Raw genomic sequence first — 23513 nt, 5'->3', positions numbered from 1 at the left:
CTTGACACAACAAAAGAATATGAGGCATCTTTATTGTCCATGGAAACTTATAATACCTTATTTAATATAACTGATAAAAATGACAAGTTTAGTTATAATCCCGGAAGTGGATACAAAACGATAACAGTCTCACCCGGAGCATATGAGATTTCTCAAATATCTTCCGAAATTGCTCGTCTTATGAAAGAACAGGGTGATGAACCAAAAAATATTGTTATAAACATCCAAAAACATACTTCAAAATCAACGATTAAAGTTAAAAATAACTACAAGGTTGATTTCACAATTGATAATTCATTTAGAGAGTTATTGGGTTTCTCCTCAAAAAAGATTGAAACTAATGGGACGTTTTACAGTGATAATGTCATTCAAATATCCTCAGGAATAAATTCGGTGTTAATTCACTGTGATTTGATTGATGGTGCTTATAATGATGGAAAAAAAACAAATACAATATTTTCATTCAGCGCATACTCAACCCCAATTGGTTATAAATTCAATATGGAACCGAAAAATTTGGTTTATCTACCTGTGTCAGGAAAAACCATACACAGAGTAAATTTTAGGATAACCGACCAAGATAATCGTGTGATTTCTTTTAATGGAGAAGTTATATCCATCAGAATTCACCTACGTGAAGTTTTCCAATAAATAAATACGATGGTTATTGTGAGGAAACACGAGTTGGGAAAATATAAAATAATTACAGGGGATGGGATGTTCCTTTCCCCATACTACAAGGGTGAAGGTATGTATCTTGGTAGAGGATACTATAAACCTAAGAGACAAAGGGGTGTTGGACATCAATTTAGAGGAGATGGGATAATTGATACTCTCATGGGTATTGGTTCAACTATTCTTAAACATAAAGATCTAATTGGTTCAACTGCTTCTGCTGTGGGAAATGTAGCAGGTGCTGTAAAGAGTATAAAAGATGCTCAGAAGGAATCTCATAAATTACAAGCAATAAAAGAAATTAAGAAAGGCAAAACTCAGTTGTCCCCCCAAGAACGACAGAAAATAATTCAAATACTTGGATCAGGGTTTCAAAAGTTTTAACATCTTTTTCCTAAATAAATACAAGTATGGAAGCAATTGATAGTATCTATGATTTGGATGATACTATTATTATCTCAAACTCCACTAAAAAAGAAGATTACTTCAAGGTAAATGCAATAACTGGAACAGACTGGAATACGAATGGTACAAAAAGTTTTGAAATAAATAATCAACAAACCTATTTGAATCTCTCCGAAAGTTTCTTGTTGTGTAAATTTAAATTCACTAAAGCTGGGAATAACACAAACGCTACACTTGTAAATGATTTCTTCTGGAAAATGTTTGATAGTGTGCGTTTGTATATTGGAACACAAGAAGTTGAAGCGGTTGATTATGTCTCTGCTGTATCTGAAATGATAAAATTTACACTCTATACATTCAGTGATAGAATGGGAAAGGGGTCTGTCGAAGGTTTTATTCCTGATATGTCAACGGGAACAAACACAGACCCTGGATATATTCAAAGGAAAGGAGCGTATAATGATGATACAAAAGCAGAAAATAGTTTTACTGTGGCGGTTCCTCTTAAAGGTATATTTGGATTTTGTGATCATGATAAAGTTCTGTATGGTCTTAAAATTAGATTTCAACTACAAAGGAATGATAATGAAAATCGATTGCTTTTTGGTGTTGGTAGTGCTTTTGGTGAACAGAATAAATTTGTAATTGAGGAGATGAGTTGGTATATCAGTGAATATACTCCTAATCTTAAAACAGAAGAGATGTTGAATCGAAGACTTAACTCAAAGAAACCACTCAGTGTATCATACCTCAAAAGAAGATGTCAACACGTTAAACTCAATCAAACTACTTACACGTGGAATTTGGGTGTTCTGGAAGGAAAGCCACGATATCTGTGGATCATTTTTAAAAAGCCAGATGGTGATACTGCGACTGATAAGAATAATGCATTGAGTGATAATGTTAAGGTGAAACAACTTCGCGTTTCTCTAGATGGAACATTTTATCCACGAGATAGATTGGAAATTAATTGGGAAAAAATGATTTTGCTGAAGCATACAAGTCTTACCAAAAGGTGTGTGAAAGTAATGGAAATAAAGAACCTATTTTGGATATGACAGCATTTAAAAGTTTGTATACAATCTATGCGTTTGACCTGAGCGCGCAAAAGGAAACTATAAAGTCTAATCGAGTGGATACTTCCCTATACATTGAAAGAGGAGAGAGTGAAGAAGTTGATACATATTGTTTGCTTTTGGAAGAAACAGAATTGCAGATTAATACAGATAATGGTGTGATGATTAGTCACACATAATTTTTTGTTAAATAAATGAGTGGCAAAGTACCAACTGGGGTATATGTTAATCAAATCAATCTTCATAAACTATCATCTTGTGTTCAAAATCAAAAGCCTTGTACGATTAACGTTAATACAATTCAGAGAAAAGGAGCAGTAAGAATTGATGTTTTGCTCACAAGAGAACAGGTTAAAATCTTGAATGACACTGGCTCACTTAAAATTAAAATGACAAAACCAATGTTGAAAAAATATTCAATAAGAGAGACGAGTGGAGGATTTCTCCCATTTCTAATTCCTTTATTTGCTGGTTTAAGTGCGGTTGGAGCATTGACGGGTGGTATTTCAACAGCGGTGAAAACTGCCAACGAAAGGAAGGCTCAACTCCAGGCTCAAAAAGAATTGGAAAGACATAACAAAGAGTTGGAGAAACAAATTAGTGGAAGTGGCGTAATTGTAGATTTTGCTGAAAAACTTGAAGGTCTGCCTGATAAAGCGAGATTGTTAGTTGGAGATATGCTTTCTTCTATTGCACAAGCAGGTGTAAAATTAACGAAAAGAGGTAATGGATTATATCTTTCTAATAAATAAATGAGCATTGATGAGTGGTTGGAAAAATTTGGAAAGAATACAACATCAAATTTACAACTTGACAAATATTGTAAGAAATTAAAAATTCATAATGTGGTTATTTGTATGAGAGATGAATTAACAAATGTGCCGAAACATACAAAGAATATTATTATGAACTTAGAAGATAATAATGGGAACAGTTCTCATTGGGTTTGTATTTTTAATAGTCAAGACAAATATTATTTTGATAGTTTTGGCCTTCCACCACCTGTTGAAGTTATAAAATTCTTACAGAATGGTGTTTATCAAACATTTCAAGTCCAAGAATTAAATTCCAAGTGTTGTGGTCAATTATGTCTATATGTGTTATTTCAACTCAACAAAAATAAAAAATTTTATGATATTATTTTTAATCTAATATAAATGACTTATGTTGGTAAAGATGGTTCTATCTTTGGTGTATCTCAAGAACTGGATATTGATTTATCAAATTATTACACAAAGGCACAGGCTGAACGACATAAATATAATATAACCAAAAATATTAACATGAAAAATGCTTTTAAATTAAAAAATTATCCAAGCCCGACTGACGCGAATGACTTGGTGAGATTAAGCGATTTATCACAATATATATCCTTAAATAAAACGGCTGTGTATTCCAAAGATACAGAAGTGTTGATATTATCTCCAGGTCATACAGAATTCACAGTTCGAATTAAAATAAATTTTTATAAAGAAGGGCGTATCGTTTGTATGAGAATAGAACAATGGGGGTATGATATGAATGATTTAGGGTATAATTGGTCATTTAAAATTAACCTCGAAGACCTGGAACAATTAAATCAGTCTCGTAAGGAAGAATATTATCCACTTGGTATCGAGAATGAGTTTTGTGGGTCCACGATTAGTAAACAACAAATAAAAGAATTTAATAAGGGAAAATATAATAATGGTTTTGCCCTTGTTTATCTCATGAAAACAGAAAAAACAGGATTATATATAATAAGTAAGGAAATACAAAATGATTTAACTATGGGAAGATGGGGAGGTGTTTCGTGTCATAATATTATTCTAACATATATTTCTAATACATAAATGACAGCAAGAAGGCTTCAAGAAAATTATCATTTCTGTGTCCAAGCATACCTTCAAGAAAAGGGTATTCGGTATTTTAATAAATATGTTCTACAACATAAGAATGAGGTATTTTCAATAAAAGATTGGCATTATGCTGATGTTGATAAACCGACAACTTTAGATTTAATTACAATGTTAAATAATGAAAAAATTATAAAGTTAAGAAAAGGTAAGGCTCTTTTAGAAATTCAAAAGAAATTTTATTGGTTTCCTGTTGTAAAAAAAAAATATTTTCGATGCAGGAATAACAAGAAATCCTGATGAATATATGTATAATATTCTATGGGGTGTAAGCGATTCAAGGATAGTAAGGGATGAGGAAGGAGTTGAAGAAGAGAGTGAAGAGGAGGAAAAGGAGAAGAGAGAGAGGGAGGAGAGGGAGAAGAAAGAGAAGGAGGAAAAGGAGAAGAGAGAGAGGGAGGAAAGAGAGAAGAGAGAGAGGGAGGAAAGAGAGAAGAGAGAGAGGGAGGAAAGAGAGAAGAGAGAGAGGGAGGAAAGAGAGAAGAGAGAGAGGGAGGAGAGGGAGGAAAGAGCGAGACAAAATAAATATCAAAATATGGAAACCAGTGAGATTCAAAAAAGATTGGTGGTATTACAGAAAATAACTCAACCCACCGAGGAGGAAAACAAAGAATTGACAAGTCTATTGGCAATATTTTCTTCAAGACTATTGACATCGTCAAGCTATTCATTTTAATTCAAGTTTTTTTCTTAAATAAATGGAGAGAGTGAAGGCATTTCTTAGGATTCTTTATGTTTTAAAAATTAAGATTCAAATGTGCATGTTGGAAACTAAAAAGGTTTTTGCACTCTGCAGGACTTTTTCACATAAATAAATGAGTTATTGTCTCAAATGTAAAAAGAAAACTAATACTAAAAATATTTCATATATTAAAAGTAAAAATAACAGGGTTATACAAAAAGGTATATGTTCGGTGTGTGGTTCAAAAATAAAATCAATTTATCTCCAAACACAAACTCGGAGGAGATATACAAAAGTTTTTATCAGGAAGTAAATTTACAACTACTGGAATACCAGGGGAATTACATCTTCCAGGGTATTCTTTCTGTGGTCCAGGCACAAACTTGGATAAAAGATTAGATGAGGCAGACAATCCTAAATCCTGGAGTCAGCCTATCAATAGAGTTGATGAAGTGTGCATGAGACACGATATTGATTATGGGAATACCACAACGTTGGAAGAAAAGCATGAAGCCGATAGAGAAATGTTGTATAATTTGTCTCTGATACAAAATCCAACCTTGAGAGAAAAAGTTGATCGGTTCATTGTGAAGAAGATGATCAGTGCTAAATTGAAACTTGGGCTTGGAAATTCAAAAAACTTATAGGCTCTAATGATGCCATTAAGACTGAAGAGCAATTAGCTGATGAATTACATAAACCAATATTCACAAAGTTTCAGAGAAGGAAAGTTTATTCCAAAGAAGTAGATTATATCTGGTCTGCTGATTTGATTGAACTCAATAATGATAAGGGGTACAAGTATGCTTTAACCGTTATTGATTTGAGGAGTAGATATGCGTGGGTTGTCCCTTTAAAAAACAAAACAGGTAATACTCTTATGTTAGCTTTTCAACAGATATTTAATAAAAGTAAGAGAAAACCTAAAAAATTGTGGACTGATGAGGGTAGAGAGTTTTATAACAAGACATTTATGAATTTTCTAAAAAATAACTATTATATTATACAGTACCTTTAATGAAGGGAAGGCGGTTGTTGTTGAACGTTTTAATCGTACCTTAAAAGAGAGACTATATAAAAAATTCACACAACTCGGTTCACAACAATGGTCATCTTTTATTCAGGATATTGTGGATAAGTATAATGACACGATTCACACGTCAACAAATATGAAACCATCAGAAACATTTACAAAATTAAAATATGAAAAAGAGATTAATGTCAGAAAACCTAAGTTCAAAGTTGGTGATATCGTAAGAATATATAGGTGGAAATCTCATTTTGAAAAAGGTTTTACTGAACGATGGACGAAAGAACTTTTTAAAATTGTTGATGTAATAGATACGGTTCCTTGGACTTATAAAATATATGATTTGGAAGGGGAAGAGATTTTAGGTTCATTTTATTCACAGGAATTACAAAAGACAAAGATAAATTGAAATTTTTTGACTCCGCCCCTTTTTAACTCCACCCACACAAACCCCGCCCACACAAGCCCCGCCCACACAAGCCCCGCCCACACAAACCCCACACAAACCCCACCACACACAAACCCCTCACAAGCTCCAATAAATTGAAATTTTTTGACTCCGCCCCTTTTTGACTCCACCCACACAAGCCCCGCCCACACAAGCCCCGCCCACACAAACCCCACACAAACCCCACACAAACCCCACCACACACAAACCCCACACAAGCTCCACACAAAAACTCCACACAAGCTCCACACAAGCTCCATACACACAAGCTCCACCCATATTCATCATATTCACATAATTAGTGATTAGTTAATTAGTTCCCCACACACAACATGTTTATTTAATTAAAAAATTATCCACCCATCCACACAAGCTCCACTCATCCACCCATCCACCCATCTCTCCACCCATCCATTGATCCACACAAACCTCATCCGCATTCACCCCTCCCACATAAGCTCCACCCACATAAACCCCTGCCCACATAAACCCTGCCCACATAAACCCCTCCCACATAAGCCCTGTCTACACAAGCTCCACACAAAAACTCCACACACATAAACCCTGTCCACATAAACCCCTCCCACACAAGCTCCACCCACATAAACCCTACCCACATAAACCCTGCCCACACAAGCTCCACCCACATAAACCCTACCCACATAAACCCTGCCCACACAAGCTCCACCCACATAAACCCTGCCCACATAAACCCTGTCCACATAAACCCTGCCAACATAAACCCTGTCCACATAAGCCCCGCCCAGACAAGCCCCACCCACACACACCCCTCCCACCGAAGCCCCGCCCACACAAGCCCCGCCCACACAAGCCCCACCCACGCAAGCCCCACCCACATAAGCCCCACCCCCTCATCCCCCTGTGCGCCCCCACCTTTGACCCACCACCTCCCTCATCCCACCCCCACCCTTCCCCACACACACATGGGGAGGGGAGGGATGGGATGAGGGGGTGATGGGTCATTGGGGGAGCGCACCTACCCCCCCCCCCCCCCCCCCCCACCCCCCCCCCTCGTTCATGTCTTGATCCTCTTCTTGTAATTCAGAATCAAGTAATTGTATACAAAACAAATATAATTTATTAATATTGAAAATATTAAATATTCATTTGCGAGAATGTATAATCTTTCCCAGCAATCTTCTCCAGATGTCTTGTGATTTCGAAACTCAGACACCATATTCTGTTTTGAAACAAAAAGTGGATAATAATTACATGGTAATATGAGTAAGCCTCGTTGACCACTGAATTAACACACCAGGAGGCCGACTCAGCCTGTCATCCTTTCAAGGTCAATAAAATTAATTCCAGTGTACTGACAAAACTGCGTCCAAACTAATGATGCAACCAACATTAGACGACATTCTAAAGAGAGAATGATAATAATAATTCAGAAATATTTACCTCCAGAAAATCATGTGTTGTACAAGATTGCTTCAACAGCTGATGTTGTGCGATAGTGCTGAAAAAAAAAATAATAAGTCAAGGGTATAGATGAAGAGACAGACAGAGAGAGATACAAACAGACAGGGAAAGCAACACACACACACACACACACACACGCACACACACACACATACGCACACATAGACACACACACACGTGTCTCACCATTGGTTTAATTCATTCGAGATCAGAGACCAGTCATTATAAATCATTGACCTCTTCAATAAGAGCAGAGAGAGGTAGGTAGAAAGACAGACACACACACACGTGTCTCACCATTGGTTTAATTCCTTCGAGATGAGAGGACGTGATAAGACTTCATGCCACTCATTGTAAATGTCTTTCAATTCTCTTCTAAAATCATTGATCTCTTCAATAAGAGTATTAATTTCATGAACCACGTCGTGATATGTAAACTCAATTTCTTCCAATGCCCTGTCAGGGAAAAATATATATATCAGAATTATCATGATTTAATTAATAATCATTTGCTTCATCGTTCAAAGAGAAAACCATACACAAACTTACCAACTCTGTAGTAAGCTTTTGTCTTCATCGGAAGAAAGATCGCCCATGTCTCAGTTGTAAAAATGAAAATCCCGTCTGGCAGAAACTTTGTCTGGTGAATCACTTATAAGGCAACGACGAGGAAATTCCCTAAGCATTGGGTGCGGCCACAGGAAATGACAGCTTGGAAAATAACTGGGCGATTGTATGAATCATTTACAAAACATACTTAAAATGGTTTTGATTCAAATGTTTTCAGTTCGTGTTCTGAGATAAAATATAAACACGAGACCTTGTCTCACAGAATAGTTCCTATTTTTTCACAGCATGACTGTCTAAAACCACACAGCACGACCGTGTCAAAAAACACTTCCTCATTTTCACGGCATGAACTGAAAACATTTGAAACAAAACTTTTTTATGGCGTGGTTTATACACAAAAATGATTTGCAACTCGGGCGGTGGTCAGATGAGATCATTAAGAGAAGTTTATCATTTCGTAATGGCACAAAAGGGGTATCTTAAAAAATATAAAGATTCAAATGTTTTGTTTGTCAATATTTTAGATGGGGATTATTGTGCAAAGAAAATTAAACTATTGAAGGAATTTGAGAATGAACAAATCTTTATAGGTTCAATGAGTGAGCTGATCAACCTCCAGGTTAAAAGGGGAGACAAATAAATATACCTTGGGATAGCCTGGTTATATATATATATATATATATATATATATATATATACAAAGCCTGGTGTTGGCTTAGTGGTTAGGGTGGCGGCTTGGGATCCCAGTGTCCCGAGTTCGAATCCCGCTCAGCTGCTGAATTAACACCAGGGGGTTGACTCAGCCTGTCATCTTTCCGAGGTCGGCGAAATGAGTACCAGTATACTGGTCCCGGTGTATGCCCCGGTTAGAATAGGTGTACCATATCCCTGTGTTGTAAGAGGCGTCCAGGAAGGGCATCCGACCATAAAACATTGCCTCACAAAAAGCCAAACCCCTGCACAGCAGGGAAAAACGGATAAAAAGGGGGTTTATTTTAGGGGAAAAAAAAAGGGAATCGCTGAAAATCCCCCATTCATTTACATGGGGAAAAGTGAGCTAGAACCAGTATATTCACCCTACTGACGTCATAGCTGCGTGTATGGTTGGAATCCGGTAGGAGGGTGAATCCCTGCCAGATGGTGCCGTCCAAGAGGGACAAGGGACGCGAACAGCTGCCATGACGTCATGCCGAAGGTGCGCGGCTGTGAATTGCTGTGAATATTGTTACGGTTGTGGAAATTCGCATTACACCATAAAGAGTCCTCAGGTGAGATATATCGATAAGACCATGTCTAGTTAGCCCAAACCCATTGTATAGAGGGAATATGTGTGATTCATCGAGGCTGCGACGCTTTGAGATAGCCCTTTTTCTTTTCTGTCGTTATTTTGAACCAACCACGTCTCAACCACCATTACAACAACCACCTTAACCACAACGCCAACCATGCCACCATCACAACAACCACGACCACCCCAACTACCAACCGCACCACCTGTGAACACCGAACGTCGGGCTGTCTAGGGCCGGTTCAGCGATCGGTGCCAAACGCATCGAGCCGCGAGCGCGAATGGCGGCCTTTCCGAGGGAGAATTCGGATCCAGAAGGCTTCACGCCCCTTTTTCTCCGTCCAATGGGAAAGCGTCGGGCGGTATGGCCCCGCCTCCAAGCACGATGAACGTGGATTCTCCACGAGCAGAATTCGGATCAGGAATGCTTCATGCCCCCTTTCTGCCCGACCAATGGCTGAACAGAGGGTGGCGTGGCCCCGCCTCCAATCGCGTTTTCATCCGAATATTTGCATATGGGCTCCTCCTGAGACCTATGAAGATGCGAGCGCAAGGCGACTCGCGCGCGTGAGTTGAGCTGGGAGGAGTTCGAGAGAAGTTGAGCTGGGAGGAGTTTGAGAAGAGTTGGAGAGAAGTTGCGGAGGAGTTGGAGGGAAGACGGAAGTCAGCAACGCGGTTGCGGTGTGGGGGTCGCTCGTCTCGTCGCGGGATCCAAGCCAGCCAGCCATGCCCCTCTCCCTGAGCATCAGCGATTTCCCCCCCCCCCAATTCGCGCTGAAATAGTGCCGAGGGGGCCCCCGTTCCTCCCCCACCCTAAATGTGGTGCCAACAAAACCGCTCGCGCGGAGCACGCTGGAGAGGACTCGCCGACCATGCCAGGGCCACGGAGTCGGGGTGCAGCTGCGCGAACATTGCGGCTTGCCCACCATCGCGTCACAAGGACGCCGGTAAGACCTCCCCGGTCTCGTAAACCTGGCCGATCCTCCAGGATCCACGTACATTTGGTCTACGGACCTGTCTGCCTCCTCGCCTATGAGGGTGGCTTTCTTTCTTTCGGGTTGAATGTATGCTGTGGCGCCGTGTCTTGTAAAGTAGAAACTGTTTAAGTGCATGTAAATAAACCTTTGCTTTTATTCGGTTGTAGCTCTGCATCGTATTGCATTTGCTTTTGTTGCATGACTGTGTCGGGGATTGTATGTACTCTAACAGCAACCAAACATGTCTACTAGTGTTTGGTTAAAACTCTTTCTTAATTGGAAATGGGGAAAGGATAAATCTTCCCAATGTTTATCTGTGCACTGTCAAGGAACTTGTTTTTCCAGCCAAAGGGCTGGCACTGTTACAACACAGCTGGTCTTGTTGACTGTTTGAAATGGCCTTGCTGATCGGGCAGCTAGGCTACCTGGAATCTGTTGGATCACTGCCCAGAACTGCTAAGGCCCAACAACATGTAGGAGGCTACCTTTGAAAATTCTTTAAGGGAATCAAGGGTGTTGTTTCTGCACTTTCTGTGCTCTCTTATCAGCAGTACTGACAGGAGAATGCTATAAATTAATGAATGGTAATAAATCCTCTTTGACACACAGTTATTCAAAGGTCGCAGTAAACTGAATATAAGGCAGTGCCGAAAGACAGCTCACCAGAGGATTAGGCTGGGTGGACTATTGTGTTCAAAGCCTGTTGTCTCCATATGCATATGTCTGATGTGTAATAAACCCTTCTCTACCAAGATCGGTGGGAACAAAGCTTGATCTTAATCACTGTGGACCTCACCTGGATCTCAACAATTGGCGCAGCGAGCAGGGGGCAAGCCGGATCGAGGAGGAGCTCGAGAGCCCTGGTGAGACAAAGGAGGAAAGAGCCGGCCAGCTTAAGGAAAAGCTAAGAAAGCTGCCTCCTTTCTCACACTGGGGATACTCGTTGCTCTCTGAGATCTGTCCTTGCCCTTACAAAACGAACCAGGGGAGAAGGAGGTTTATTTGCACATCGGAAAGGGGTACCCGGGAAGGTAAGGGCCCATTGGAAGGTTGAGGGGAACCCCAGGACACTCCTTTGGGAGACAGTGGGGGAGACCCAAGAATACGCCAGGGCCAGGATCCGAACGGGAGATTGAGGGGAGGGAAAGGTGTGAAAACCCCGTTGGGAGGGTGAGGGAGCGGGAAGTGTGCATTGGGAGTGTGAAGAAACACCCCAGGCGGAGAACACTAACCCGGCCCAAGAAAACTCTAGGAAGGATCAGTGAAATAAGGAAATATGGGAAATAAGACGTCAAAATCAATAGAGGATAAAGATATCCGTGTGAAATAAGGAGGGAACAGGTTGGAATCCTGTACCATAGAGAGGGAAGGTTAGAGGCCTTCATTGGGTTTTGAGGCTTAAGGCGGCTGATTGAAAGGGATTTCGGTCCCGACGTAAAAGGAGAAACGATTTACAGCTATTAGGCGGTTGGTAAGATAAGAACAAAAGATGGGGAATAACTCTGCAAAGAACATAGAGTTACCCAAAGGAACAACACTTAAAGTTATCGGTGAAAGTGGAAAACACTGGAGAGCGTTTGCAGCGTGGCTAACGGAGTCACAAAGTGAGACAGGATGTAAGCGATTCGATTCAGAGGGAATCTTGAACCAACGGGAAAAGAACACAAGGTTAATGAGCCAGGAGAAGGGCTGTTTGTAGAGTTACCTGTTTGGATGTATTTGTGAATACAATGTGGTGGGGAAGGTTGAGTTTTGTGTTCGACGTAAGTTGAGTGTTCCAACCTGGAACTTGTATGTGTGGAACAACTTGTATGTTTGTATGGAGATAATGATTGGTCGTCATCGTAAATATGAAGACTTTGGACGAGGTGAATTGCGCACACCAAATCCGGAGGAAGGACGATGATGACCGATTCTGCACGTGTTGTTAATTCATAGTGATGGGCAAATGTCATTGAGAGTGTGTGTGTGTGTGTGTGTGTGTGTGTGTGTGTGTGTGTGTGTGTGTGTGTGTGTGTGTGTGTGTCTGTGAGTGTGTGTCTGTGTGTCTGTGAGCGTGTGTCTGTGAGTGTGTGTCTGTGAGTGTGTGTCTATGAGTGTGTGTCTGTGAGTGTGTGTGTCTGTGAGTGTGTGTCTGTGAGTGTGTTTATGTGAGTGTGTGTGTGTCTGCGTGTCTGTGTCTGTGTCTGTGTCTGTGTCTGTGTCTGTGTCTGTGTGTGTGTGTGTGTGTGTGTGTGTGTGTGTGTGTGTGTGTGTGTGTGTGTGTGTGTGTGTGTGTGTGTGTGTGTGTGTGTGTGTGTGTGTGTGAGTGAACTCGATAGGGAATTGAATAATAAAAACCACTTCAGCAGACAGTTTGGGGATTATGTGTGACAATTCCCTATAGTACTCGTGCTGTGGGATGTCAAATGGACCAACGTTTGGGTTTTCTCATGGTCCGATAAACTCTGTATGCTGTTTTGGCTTTGAACACTGTACGTGATACGTGATAAATGGATGGTCTCCACGGAGCATCATTTTGATTTCAAATTCAAATTCAGTTCTGTTTCCACTTTGCATGTTTCGTAAGGCTGATCGACGTTACGGGTTCGTTTTAACGTCAGTTTCAATTCTGGTTTCATTGTTGGGGTCAGTAAGCATGTTTTATACTTGATTTTCGTAAATCTGGGAAAAAAAACTGTTATTTTATGGGGTTTTGCAAGTCACGTGACGTGCCGTGGGATTTAACAGGCGCGACGAAAGCACGAAATCGTCCCGTCGAAGGACAGCTTATCGTGAGGGTTTACGAGATGGATTAGCACATTTTACAAAGTTTGGGGACGCCCTTCTTAGGATTCTGTAAAAATTCCGATTTAAAACGAACGTATTTGAGATGTCGTCAAATAATTGTTACGTGAGTTTGATCGTAAAAACCAACGCGCTGATAAGACGCATTGCTCATGTGAGTGCGTGATGACGTAACCACGCATGAGCCCAGCACGCTTTGATAAGCTTGAAAGTGAAATTAACACCCTGCTGTGAACGTGCCTGTGTGTCGAGCAATGTACGAGAATTTCTCGAGGCGGCTGATCTTGAATATGGTGGACAAACTAGATTTTAAAGAGATAGCTTTGTGGTAAAATTAATTAATAAGGACATTAACGTTGACGTTTCAAAGCATCGCTCGATTTTTTGTTTCGAGGCGAGTGCACGCGCTATCGGAACATGGAAGCGACAATGCTTTGAAACAAGGCTGTAATATATATGTTTGTTCCGGTTGTTGTTGTTGTTGTTGTTGATTGGGCTTCGTGACCGGAAAAAAAAAAAAAAGAGACGCGGAAGAGGCGCAGGACCGAGGGATTTAGGATGGATGGAAAGGGGGATTTAAATGCTTTGAACAAGGAAGGGATTTTATTTCATGTGGGTTTATCTTTTAGCCGCGTCTCGCGTCGTGAACGCCGGCTCTGAGAGAGCTCCGCGTTGTTCTTCTTCTTATTCTTCTTCTGGTGAAGACAAAACCTTTAGGACGTGGCTCTTGGACACATTTGTCCTTGTTTACATGTCAGACATCCAAGAACAAGGACGTTTGGTAGGCTACGCACTTATCAGGATGGCGGTGTTTTTGGGGAAAATTACGGGCGGAGCTCGTGCTGTTTGAACACGCAGCCATTGTGGGCCTTGACGAGGGAGCGTTTCGATTCTCTGCCTGTCGGGGTCGAGCTGTTCGTATGGAAGCGGACAGAAAAGCATGTCTGTTGTCTTTATATGAGCCTCTATCTGTCAGGATACATTCATTGGATTTGGGAAGCATAAGTGGAATTAAAGGGATGTAGAGGAATGGTTGCTTAGCAACGACATCGATCTGGAAGGAATGGAATTGGCTTTGCACTGCACTCACTGTCGACTATGATGAAACAGGGCAGGATTATGAATACGTGGCCAAAGCACATAGAGATTACACCGTCAAACGCTCTCTGATGACAACCAACTGATGGATCGGGAAGGAAGGAGCGGCGGTGGAGGTGAAACAAGCCGCCAGAGAGCGCGAACTAATGAAGCACAGAGAAGGACTAACACCGCACATCTCAATGGCAGTTAGTAACAGACAGAGTGCAGGGGAGTTAGGAAGAATGGTGAACAGATTGAGATGCGCCCCAGAACCACAAGATGGGGCAACGAACACCAGAACACTTTACTGGCCGTCAGACAAGGAGATGGATGGAAGGTATGCTTGCGTGATCAAAATCGACAGTAGTGTACAGTAAGGTCTTCGGCCTTCACATCAACTCACCACGCACCCAGAGCAACTTCCAGTCCTGCAAGCTCTAGTCATGGTGGGAGCCTCGTACGGAGGTACCATTTAAAAATAATCTTTTACACAAATACTTGTCATTATGTTGCAGTTGACTGCAGTGTTCAGTGCAGTGGTATGCTGTAAACCTTGTAGTAACGGAGACAGTGACAGAACCTTTGACGACACAACATGCAACTCCTGGTACTGACACTACTCCTTTGTGGGGGGGGGGGACCTATCACTAGGCAACACACTAACACACTCAAGCCAAAGAAACCGTATACACCTCCGTGGCAAAGGGGGACACGGAAATGAACCAGTACCAACCCCACAGCGACATAGGAGGGGAGCGGCTGGAGAAAGAATGGAAGCAGGTGAATACGCAAGGTTGGGGAAAACATACAACCAAGAACTAGATAAGGTAAAGATATTTTCAAAGGAACCTGGCAAGACCGCACCACTCATTTCCAGAGGGCTGACAACCATCCAGCCACAGCAGCTCATAGAACTGTCTTGCGTCCAAGCCGAGGAAACTTACGATTTGATAGAACGAAACGAGGAAATAAAATCGATTAGATGGTCTTATGCTATGACAAAACCCGTTGGGAGGGGGGGACGTCAGAAAATGCAGAAAAGACAGAAGTGGCTTGGCAGAACAAAACGCAAGACAAAACCCAGCGGGGGCACTTTGCACAAATAGGATTCATATGGGGTCAACACGCATCTCTAATTACCCAAGTTCCATGGGCCCCGAAAGAACCCTTTTGGAGTACAGTTGTGAAATCTTGTGAAAATACAGTAACCTCCCGGAGAATAACACATTTCACTTATAGGTGTTTTCACCTATAAGGCTTGAAGCTCTCACTAGCGATCGAGTGGAACGCAAGGAGGGTTACGCAGGGTGGAGATCTATATTTCATGACTGGGGAGACTGGTTACTGTGCCTGGTAGGGGCAGCAATCCTAATCATCATGGGAATCATTTTTGGAGTATTTCTGATCAAACGTCTCATTTCCATTTGTCTAAAGAAATGCTGTGAAGCCTCACCCCTCACCCAGGCCATCATAATAATTAACAGCGAACTCAGGGAGGAAGACCCCGAGGACCTCGATATGGGGCCACAACCTGACCCGACCCCCACCAGCTGAGGAGCCAACAAGGTGTTCTGGCGGAGGGGCGCCCTGGGGAAGACTCTTCCAGGTATTACTGATTACTCAACGAACTTTCAAGTGTGAAGGTAAGCCTGCTTGGATACACTTTTCACACTGCAAACTTGCCATCCCAACAGAGGAGGAGGTTGTGCAAGAATGAACCCATTACAGCAAATCCTAGTTGCTATAATTGCCTTCTGGATGGGAAGCTGGGAAGTGGAAGGGCAAATTGATAAATGGACAATCCAACCCATCCAACAGAGGGGGAAAAGAGCAATTGGGAACCACACTGAACATTTACACGAGTTGGGAGTACATGGGATAAATACATTCTTACTTTTGTCGCACAAATATGCTACAGTGAGTAATAAGACTAAGTGCTGGGTGTGTGCTTATCTCCCGCACTCCTCACAAACGGGTTTGCCATTATCTGTGATCCCATTTGAGGAAATAGACTATTGTGGTGCTGCTTGGTACAACAACTTTAATTTGACTAAAACAACCGGTAACTCATCATGTGTAGACTTTACAGGTGCGTGGTACCCCCCTTTTAATTTAAAGAAAAGACCTCCATACTTCAGAATCACATATAAGCGTATGGGGTTTATCTGCCTTACTTGGACAAAGCCTCATGCCAGATTTCAGGCAGGGAACTCCACTTGTAATATATCAATAGAGATAAATGACTTACCAGACAAGAGGAAGGGAGACAATGGAACATACCCGAAGGTTGCATCTAATGGCACATATTTTGTGTGTGGGTATAGAGCCTACCCATGGCTGCCAAACAAATGGGGCGGTTCATGTTATCTTTCTTATGTCGTACCGCACATGCGTTTGATCACTGATCCATTCTCTGGGATAGATAAAACACGACGTAAGAGAGCTATATCAGATGGGGCATATGCAGCAATGATAATTTTCCCCCGATATGGGGCCTGGGTGGCAGGAAGAGAACTTATCAGCATGGCATCAACATTGGAAATAATGGGGAACTATACCGCTGATGGGTTTGAAAAAATTAGCGCGGAGCTGGTCGCATTAAGGACTACTGTAATGCAAAATAGAATAGCTTTAGACATGATTCTAGCTGAGAAAGGGGGAACATGTGCTGTAATTGGCAAAGAGTGTTGTACGTACATCCCAGATAATTCAGAAAACATTAATGACCTCGCGGGTCACATAAGAAAAGAGGCGAGCAAATATAAAGACTACAGTAATGATAACATGAGTAGCTGGTTAAAGGGATTGTTTGGGGGTTGGGGAGGAAGTGTTTTAAGATTCTTTATAACAATCCTGATAATCATCGTGGCAGCCTTTATATTGCTGATGCTTTTCAAGGTGATTGCCCAAAAGGCCATTGGAAAGTGTTTTTCAGGATGGACAACAAAGCCCAGTACCCAGCTAGTACAGACGGTGATGGCTCCGGTGAACACTGCTGGACTGCTGCCATCCTCAAACCTCCCTGCACTTACACCTACCCCCCCCCCATTCCAATACGATGTACCCCACCCATGTCACCCCAACCCACGAACAATGAAACATATTGTAACCTTGCAGTAGTCGCCGATCCATTACTCAGGCTTCCTCCGAGTGATGAACAATTGCTTCAACTCACATTGGACGAATGTCTTTCGTTGCTTGCACCAATTGAAGGGCTAGGTAGAAATACCATTTGATTTGCCTTGTTGGTAATTGCTGGCAAGTTGTGCCTTCATTATACTCTGGCTTGCAGTTTATCAAATATCTTTTTGCTTTGTTCATAAAGAACATTACATTTATATACTTTAACACTGCCTTACTTGTTGTTCATGAAGTTCATCAAGCGGCAATATGTAATCAAATATTTAATGGAACGTATATTCCTGTATAACTTCATTCTTGTTTAGCCATGAGCAATTCTTGTACGAACAGCTTTTGGGAGTGCTTGGCTTCCTTATATTCTATGTTTACATGTTGCGATATTTCCCGATTTCCCTTGTTGAAGACTTGGGGTGTTAGTGGACCGGTTGGAAAGTGGGTAGGAACCCCCTTTTGGGCTAGGGGGCGCAGGTGGAACTCCCGACCGTCTTGGACCATCTGGAGCTAAACATAAGGATGGCCCACCCACTGGGGGTTGCTATCTGCTGACCTGCCGGCCTGCGGATGCTCCTTTTCTTCATTTGTAGTTTCTTTTGCAAATGTTTCAAAGAAACAAGAGGAGGGAAATGTCGGGGATTGTATGTACTCTAACAGCAACCAAACATGTCTACTAGTGTTTGGTTAAAACTCTTTCTTAATTGGAAATGGAGAAAGGATAAATCTTCCCAATGTTTATCTGTGCACTGTCAAGGAACTTGTTTTTCCAGCCAAAGGGCTGGCACTGTTACAACACAGCTGGTCTTGTTGACTGTTTGAAATGGCCTTGCTGATCGGGCAGCTAGGCTACCTGGAATCTGTTGGATCACTGCCCAGAACTGCTAAGGCCCAACAACATGTAGGAGGCTACCTTTGAAAATTCTTTAAGGGAATCAAGGGTGTTGTTTCTGCACTTTCTGTGCTCTCTTATCAGCAGTACTGACAGGAGAATGCTATAAATTAATGAATGGTAATAAATCCTCTTTGACACACAGTTATTCAAAGGTCGCAGTAAACTGAATATAAGGCAGTGCCGAAAGACAGCTCACCAGAGGATTAGGCTGGGTGGACTATTGTGTTCAAAGCCTGTTGTCTCCATATGCATATGTCTGATGTGTAATAAACCCTTCTCTACCAAGATCGGTGGGAACAAAGCTTGATCTTAATCACTGTGGACCTCACCTGGATCTCAACAACTGTATGGCTGTATATACGTGCTTGTCTGTGTGTGTGTGAATAAAGTGCATTGCTTGGTGAACTGTTTGCCCGCTTTGTTTCGTCTCCTTCCTTTTATTGAATCTCCATCTTGCATCACGTAAGGGATTGATAGTGGGTTTAAAACGCCCGGTAATTAATCGGAACGGTCAAGGCCGACGATAACTCCGCTCGGTTATCCCTGTAATACGGAACGAACCGCTTAAGCGGTTCGTGTCCGGAGTCGGCCTGTGGCGTGGTACGATCGCCCGGTCAACCACTCGCGCAGGTACTTATGTAGGTCGAATTTAGCAAGCAACCCTATCCTGCATGGGTGGGCAATTGACACGATCGTGGTGAGGTTAAACCCCCACCTGTGACTGGCTCCGGGCGGTAGTTCCCTAAGGTTCATGACTGAATTGTCCGTCTGGTGGGCGACGTGTCGTGATTCGAGTTACGTGGCCGATCGAACGCCGGCGGGCGCGAATTCGCAACAATATATATATATATATATATATATATATATATATATATATATATATATATATATATATATATATATATATATAAATATATATATATATATATATATATATATATATATTGTTACGTTTGAGGGGGGGGTATGCATTCAAAGGGTAATTAGGATGTTTAATTAGGTATGCCATGCTGTTCGAGTTTACCAGGATCTCGATGTAATAAGTAGCAATTCAGTGGTGATAAGTTGTCTAGTAAATGTTCATTTCTTCAAGGGGGGGAAATTATAATTGTCACGTAATTAGATAGGGACACGGAATAGGGTAAGTGTGTCTGCGTATACCCCTTTTGGTATTCTCTGGAGACTGGCCGTGACGTCACAGGACAGTGCAGCGGATGGCTCCGCCCCGTGATCACGATTGGCAGAAGGCGACGGCGGTGGGCCAATAAACGGCTCGATTGGAAGTGACGAGGACAGGAGGATAAAAAGGTTCTGTTCGGGGTCGAAAAGGAAGAGGAAGAAGATTACAACCAAAAAGATCGTGTTTTTTTGGTGTGGAGGCTGTTGCGCGGAGAGCGTCCTTGTTGTTGTGCTGATTCGATCGTGTTCTTCATCGTGTCTTGGAGCCTTGCTGAGCCTCGTGCCTCACCTTGGTTGGCTCTGGGGTTCTGCTGACTCGGAGTACGGGGTCGAACGGCAGGCGGACCTGCCTCCCTCTCCTGCTCGCAACTTGGCGCCAGAACTGGTTCCCTGGCGGCTGTGAGCGGACTTGGGCCAAGACCAGGAGGTCGACAGCACCACGGTTTCTCCTGCCCCCCTGACGAGAGCAAGGCCAGCTCGTCCGACGCCGATCCAGGGACAGTTGCGTCCACACCACGGTCCAGCCTGACCACCAGAAATAGCTACGTTTTGTGTGTGTGTGTGTGTGTGTGTGTGTGTGTGTGTGTGTGTGTGTGTGTGTGTGTGTGTGTGTGTGTGTGTGTGTGTGTGTGTGTGTGTGTGTGTGTGTGTGTGTGTGTGTGCTTGGCGCCTTAGAGGGATTGAGAACTGTATATTCATTGGAATTGTCTGTGTTTTTCCCCACGCCCGATCCCACACCATCCCGTCGAATCGCCCCGGATCACTCTTCTTGCCGAGTCTTGTTATTTCTGGTAATAATAAAAACAAATAAACATCATCAACTCAGTGAAAAGTGACTCGTGCCACCTTCCTCGTCCCGTTTGCGGTAGAGCGATTAGAACCGCCATGTTTGGGTTATAAATAAATAAACCGCCTCCATCGTTTCGGTTCATTCTACGTTGGCGGGACTGTTCAAGTCCCGTGGACGTCACATTGGTGTCAGGGTGTTGGATGTTCGAACCCCTCTAAATTATATTTGGTATCGGGAGAATATACCAAGATTAAAATCTCGCCACGAATTGGAATATAAAATTACTTCAGAAAAGCGCACGAGCGCGGGAAAATTTTGGCGGGATTTTTCAAATTTAAATTAATTGGCGGCAAACGGGACTTCTGCACCATGGCGGATGTGCAGATGTTTGAGGAGGAAGGCCACGTGTCTGGCAGCGAGTCTGGGTGAAGAAGGGAGAGACGGGGGTAGGGTTGGAACCTCCCCCATTTCGAGCATGGACCGTGCTTCATCGCCCGTAACGGAGCCGGCAGCGCCGGAAACCGGCACGATGACGATCTGGACAATGTTGGAACGTTTAATGAGTGCAATTACAGCACAGGGGGCAAAAATGACGGCACAGGGGGCACAAATGGCAGAAATGACGGCACAAATAGAAAATCAATTCGTGACACAGAGGGCAGAAATGACAGATCAATTGGGAGTAATGGGGGTACAGTTGGGTGCACAGATTGATTTAATGAGGGATGAATTGGGGGAAAAAATGGAGAAAATGAAAACTGAGATGCAGGAGTGTGTGGATGTTAAATTGGGAGAAATACAAAGTAAATTCGAGGATAGATTGGAGGAAACAAAGGTAGAAATTACATTGGAGGGGGAAAATATACGAAAAAAATTGGTAGATAAAATTGATGCAACGAACATTCGGGTTGATAAAGTGGATGAAAGCCTGGAACGTCATCGTGCCTGTGTGGATGCTCGTATGCAGCTGCAAGTTGAAGAGTGGGGAGAGCTGAGGAAGCAAGGGATGAATTTGGCGGAGGAGGTAAAAGGATTGGAGGCTCGTTTGGACGAACAAGATAAAATTATGAGCCAAGATGAAGTCTTGGATAAAGGCCTGGTAGAGCCGTCTTTTGTAAGCAGAGTGTCCGGGTTGGTTGAGGAGCAGCTACAAACTCGCGACGGAGCCTTGGAGGAGGTTGTGCGGGCCCAGAAGATCCTGCGGGAAGAGGTGAATCGGTCCATTCAACGTTTGGAACAGGAGGCAAAATTGACCCATGAGACCCTCACCACAAAACATCTTTGGCCACAGTGGGCTCCGAAATTGGATACGCAGCCACAAGGGTGTTTGATCCCTGGGCTGGATTCGGACAAGGGAGAAACTGAGAAGCGGGCCACCGTAAAAGTGATCCCCCTGGTAAATTTTGACGGGTCAGGGAGTGTTGAAGCTTTTCTGACGCAATTTGAGTGCATTTCCCGACTAAACGGGTGGAATGAGCGGGAACGTACAGGGAATTTGGTGGCAACGTTGCGGGGACCAGCCGCAGATGTGTTAAACGTGATCGCGGAGGGGATGTTGATCAGCTCCCACATTTGCGAGGCGTTGAGCCGTCGGTTTGGGTTCGCGGCAAACTGTGATCTGGTGTGGGCCCAGCTCCAGCACCGCAGATTAAAGCCGGGTGAGACAGTGCAGGAGCTGGCACAGGACATTTACCAATCAGTCAGGATCGCGTATCGGGACCTTACAGTGGAGGCATGGGACAGACTGGCACTAGAGAAATTTTTAGCTGCTCTCCCTGACCCTGAGGTCCGAGCGCTAGTGGAGTTACAGGATCCACCCACCGTTCACCGAGTGGCCGAGTGCGCGGCCAGGCTGGCCTCGTGGAGTCGGCCGGGTCGGGTTCCAGAGAGGCCATCAGTGACGATCCGACAGGCGGAGATCCAGGATCAGGGAGGGGGGCTGGGAGAAATTGGCATGACCCAAATGTTTCAGTAAATTTGCCAGAAACTGTCGAGTTTGATAAAGGGTAATCCGGTAGTTAGTGCGCCAAAGCGGCGGGGTCCAGCCCAGCCAATAGAGCAATTCGATTATGGCCGAGGGGGTCCGGAACCGGAAGAGACATTTCACCGTTACTCACGGGGGCCTTTTATGGGGAGTTGTTTCCGGTGCGGGCGAAGAGGACACATGCAACGATATTGCCGGTACCCGGCGATGGAGGGACCCTCCAATGGACTTTTAGACTCGGAGAGGGTGAATCCTCCTGCTGAACCGCCAGGTCTATCCGAGATGCCCTTTCATAGGTCGGGTCCGGAGATCACTGTCGGGGGTCGGGGAGACTAGATTGGGATGAGCATATACGGCCATGCTCGGCTGCTGAGATTGTGGCGAAGTGCCCTCCTTTGGTGAAAAAAAAAAAAAATGAATTGTGGGAAAATTGGCATGGGTTTGTAAGTTCTGCTGGGTTTTAGAGTGACAATCGGGACAGTGGGTAATTGGTAACAAAGCGGGCACGAGTGGCTGTCCAATGGCTGGTGCGTGGATCGGGTGAGAAGTGCTGTGTGAGTTGTTTTAAGTTAAGAAGTGAAATGTATGGTGCACACATTGATTTTTTATTGGACATGGTGTGGTAACAGGGAAGGTCATGGTCGGTGAAGTGTTAGAAATGCAGGTGTCACATGTAAGGCCGATGGGGTGGGGGAGTCATGTGGGTTTTGTGGGTGGGGATGATGTGCTTGTCCACAGGGATTGCTGAAGCTCACGGTGAGCGTGAATTGCGACCCCCTTCAAGGAGATTCACCACCTGGTGGCTAATGGTGACAGTGTCTGGAGGCAACTGGGAGAGGGTCTGGTTGGGCGACCAAGGCGGGTAGGACCTTGGTGACCCAGGAAGGCCAGAGGAGCCAGTGAGACCCCTTCCAGTGTGTTATACGGGATGAGAGCTGATGGCTACCAGGGGGGTGGGAATCAAAGGGAGCGGGGCGGAGAAACGTCTGGGTTGGATTAAAGCTTACCTGTGGGCATGCTTGCACCTGAGATGCCCCCATCATCTTGTGGTAACCCACCCCACGGCCACGACGGGATTCAGCCTGCATGATTAAAATGAGGACCATGACCTAGAAATGTGATGATGACCATGGTGTGAGTGTTGTGAAGATGTATGGGTCCCACTCGATCCCGCACA

At 43.5% G+C, this 23513-nt stretch overlaps 1 protein-coding gene and 1 long non-coding RNA gene across 2 annotated transcripts in view; both read right to left on the bottom strand.

Moving 5' to 3' along the window:
• Nucleotides 1-23513, bottom strand: part of LOC147009261 (uncharacterized) — a 73879-nt gene that overhangs the window by 35135 nt on the left and 15231 nt on the right. The gene's annotated exons all lie outside the window — the stretch shown is intronic.
• On the bottom strand, nucleotides 7249-8889 carry LOC147009262 (uncharacterized). Its single transcript, XR_015052815.1, has 4 exons — nucleotides 8204-8889; nucleotides 7952-8110; nucleotides 7634-7691; nucleotides 7249-7412 (listed from the first exon to the last, which is right to left on the bottom strand). It is a non-coding gene; the product is annotated as an uncharacterized LOC147009262 (long non-coding RNA).

Source organism: Eptatretus burgeri, chromosome 17 (genome assembly GCF_056783735.1).
Source record: "Eptatretus burgeri isolate ZD-2024b chromosome 17, Ebu_testis_v1, whole genome shotgun sequence".
Lineage (NCBI taxonomy): Eukaryota > Metazoa > Chordata > Myxini > Myxiniformes > Myxinidae > Eptatretus > Eptatretus burgeri.
The sequence above is the reverse complement of the archived record's forward strand: the minus strand, read 5'-3'. Positions and strand labels throughout refer to the sequence as shown.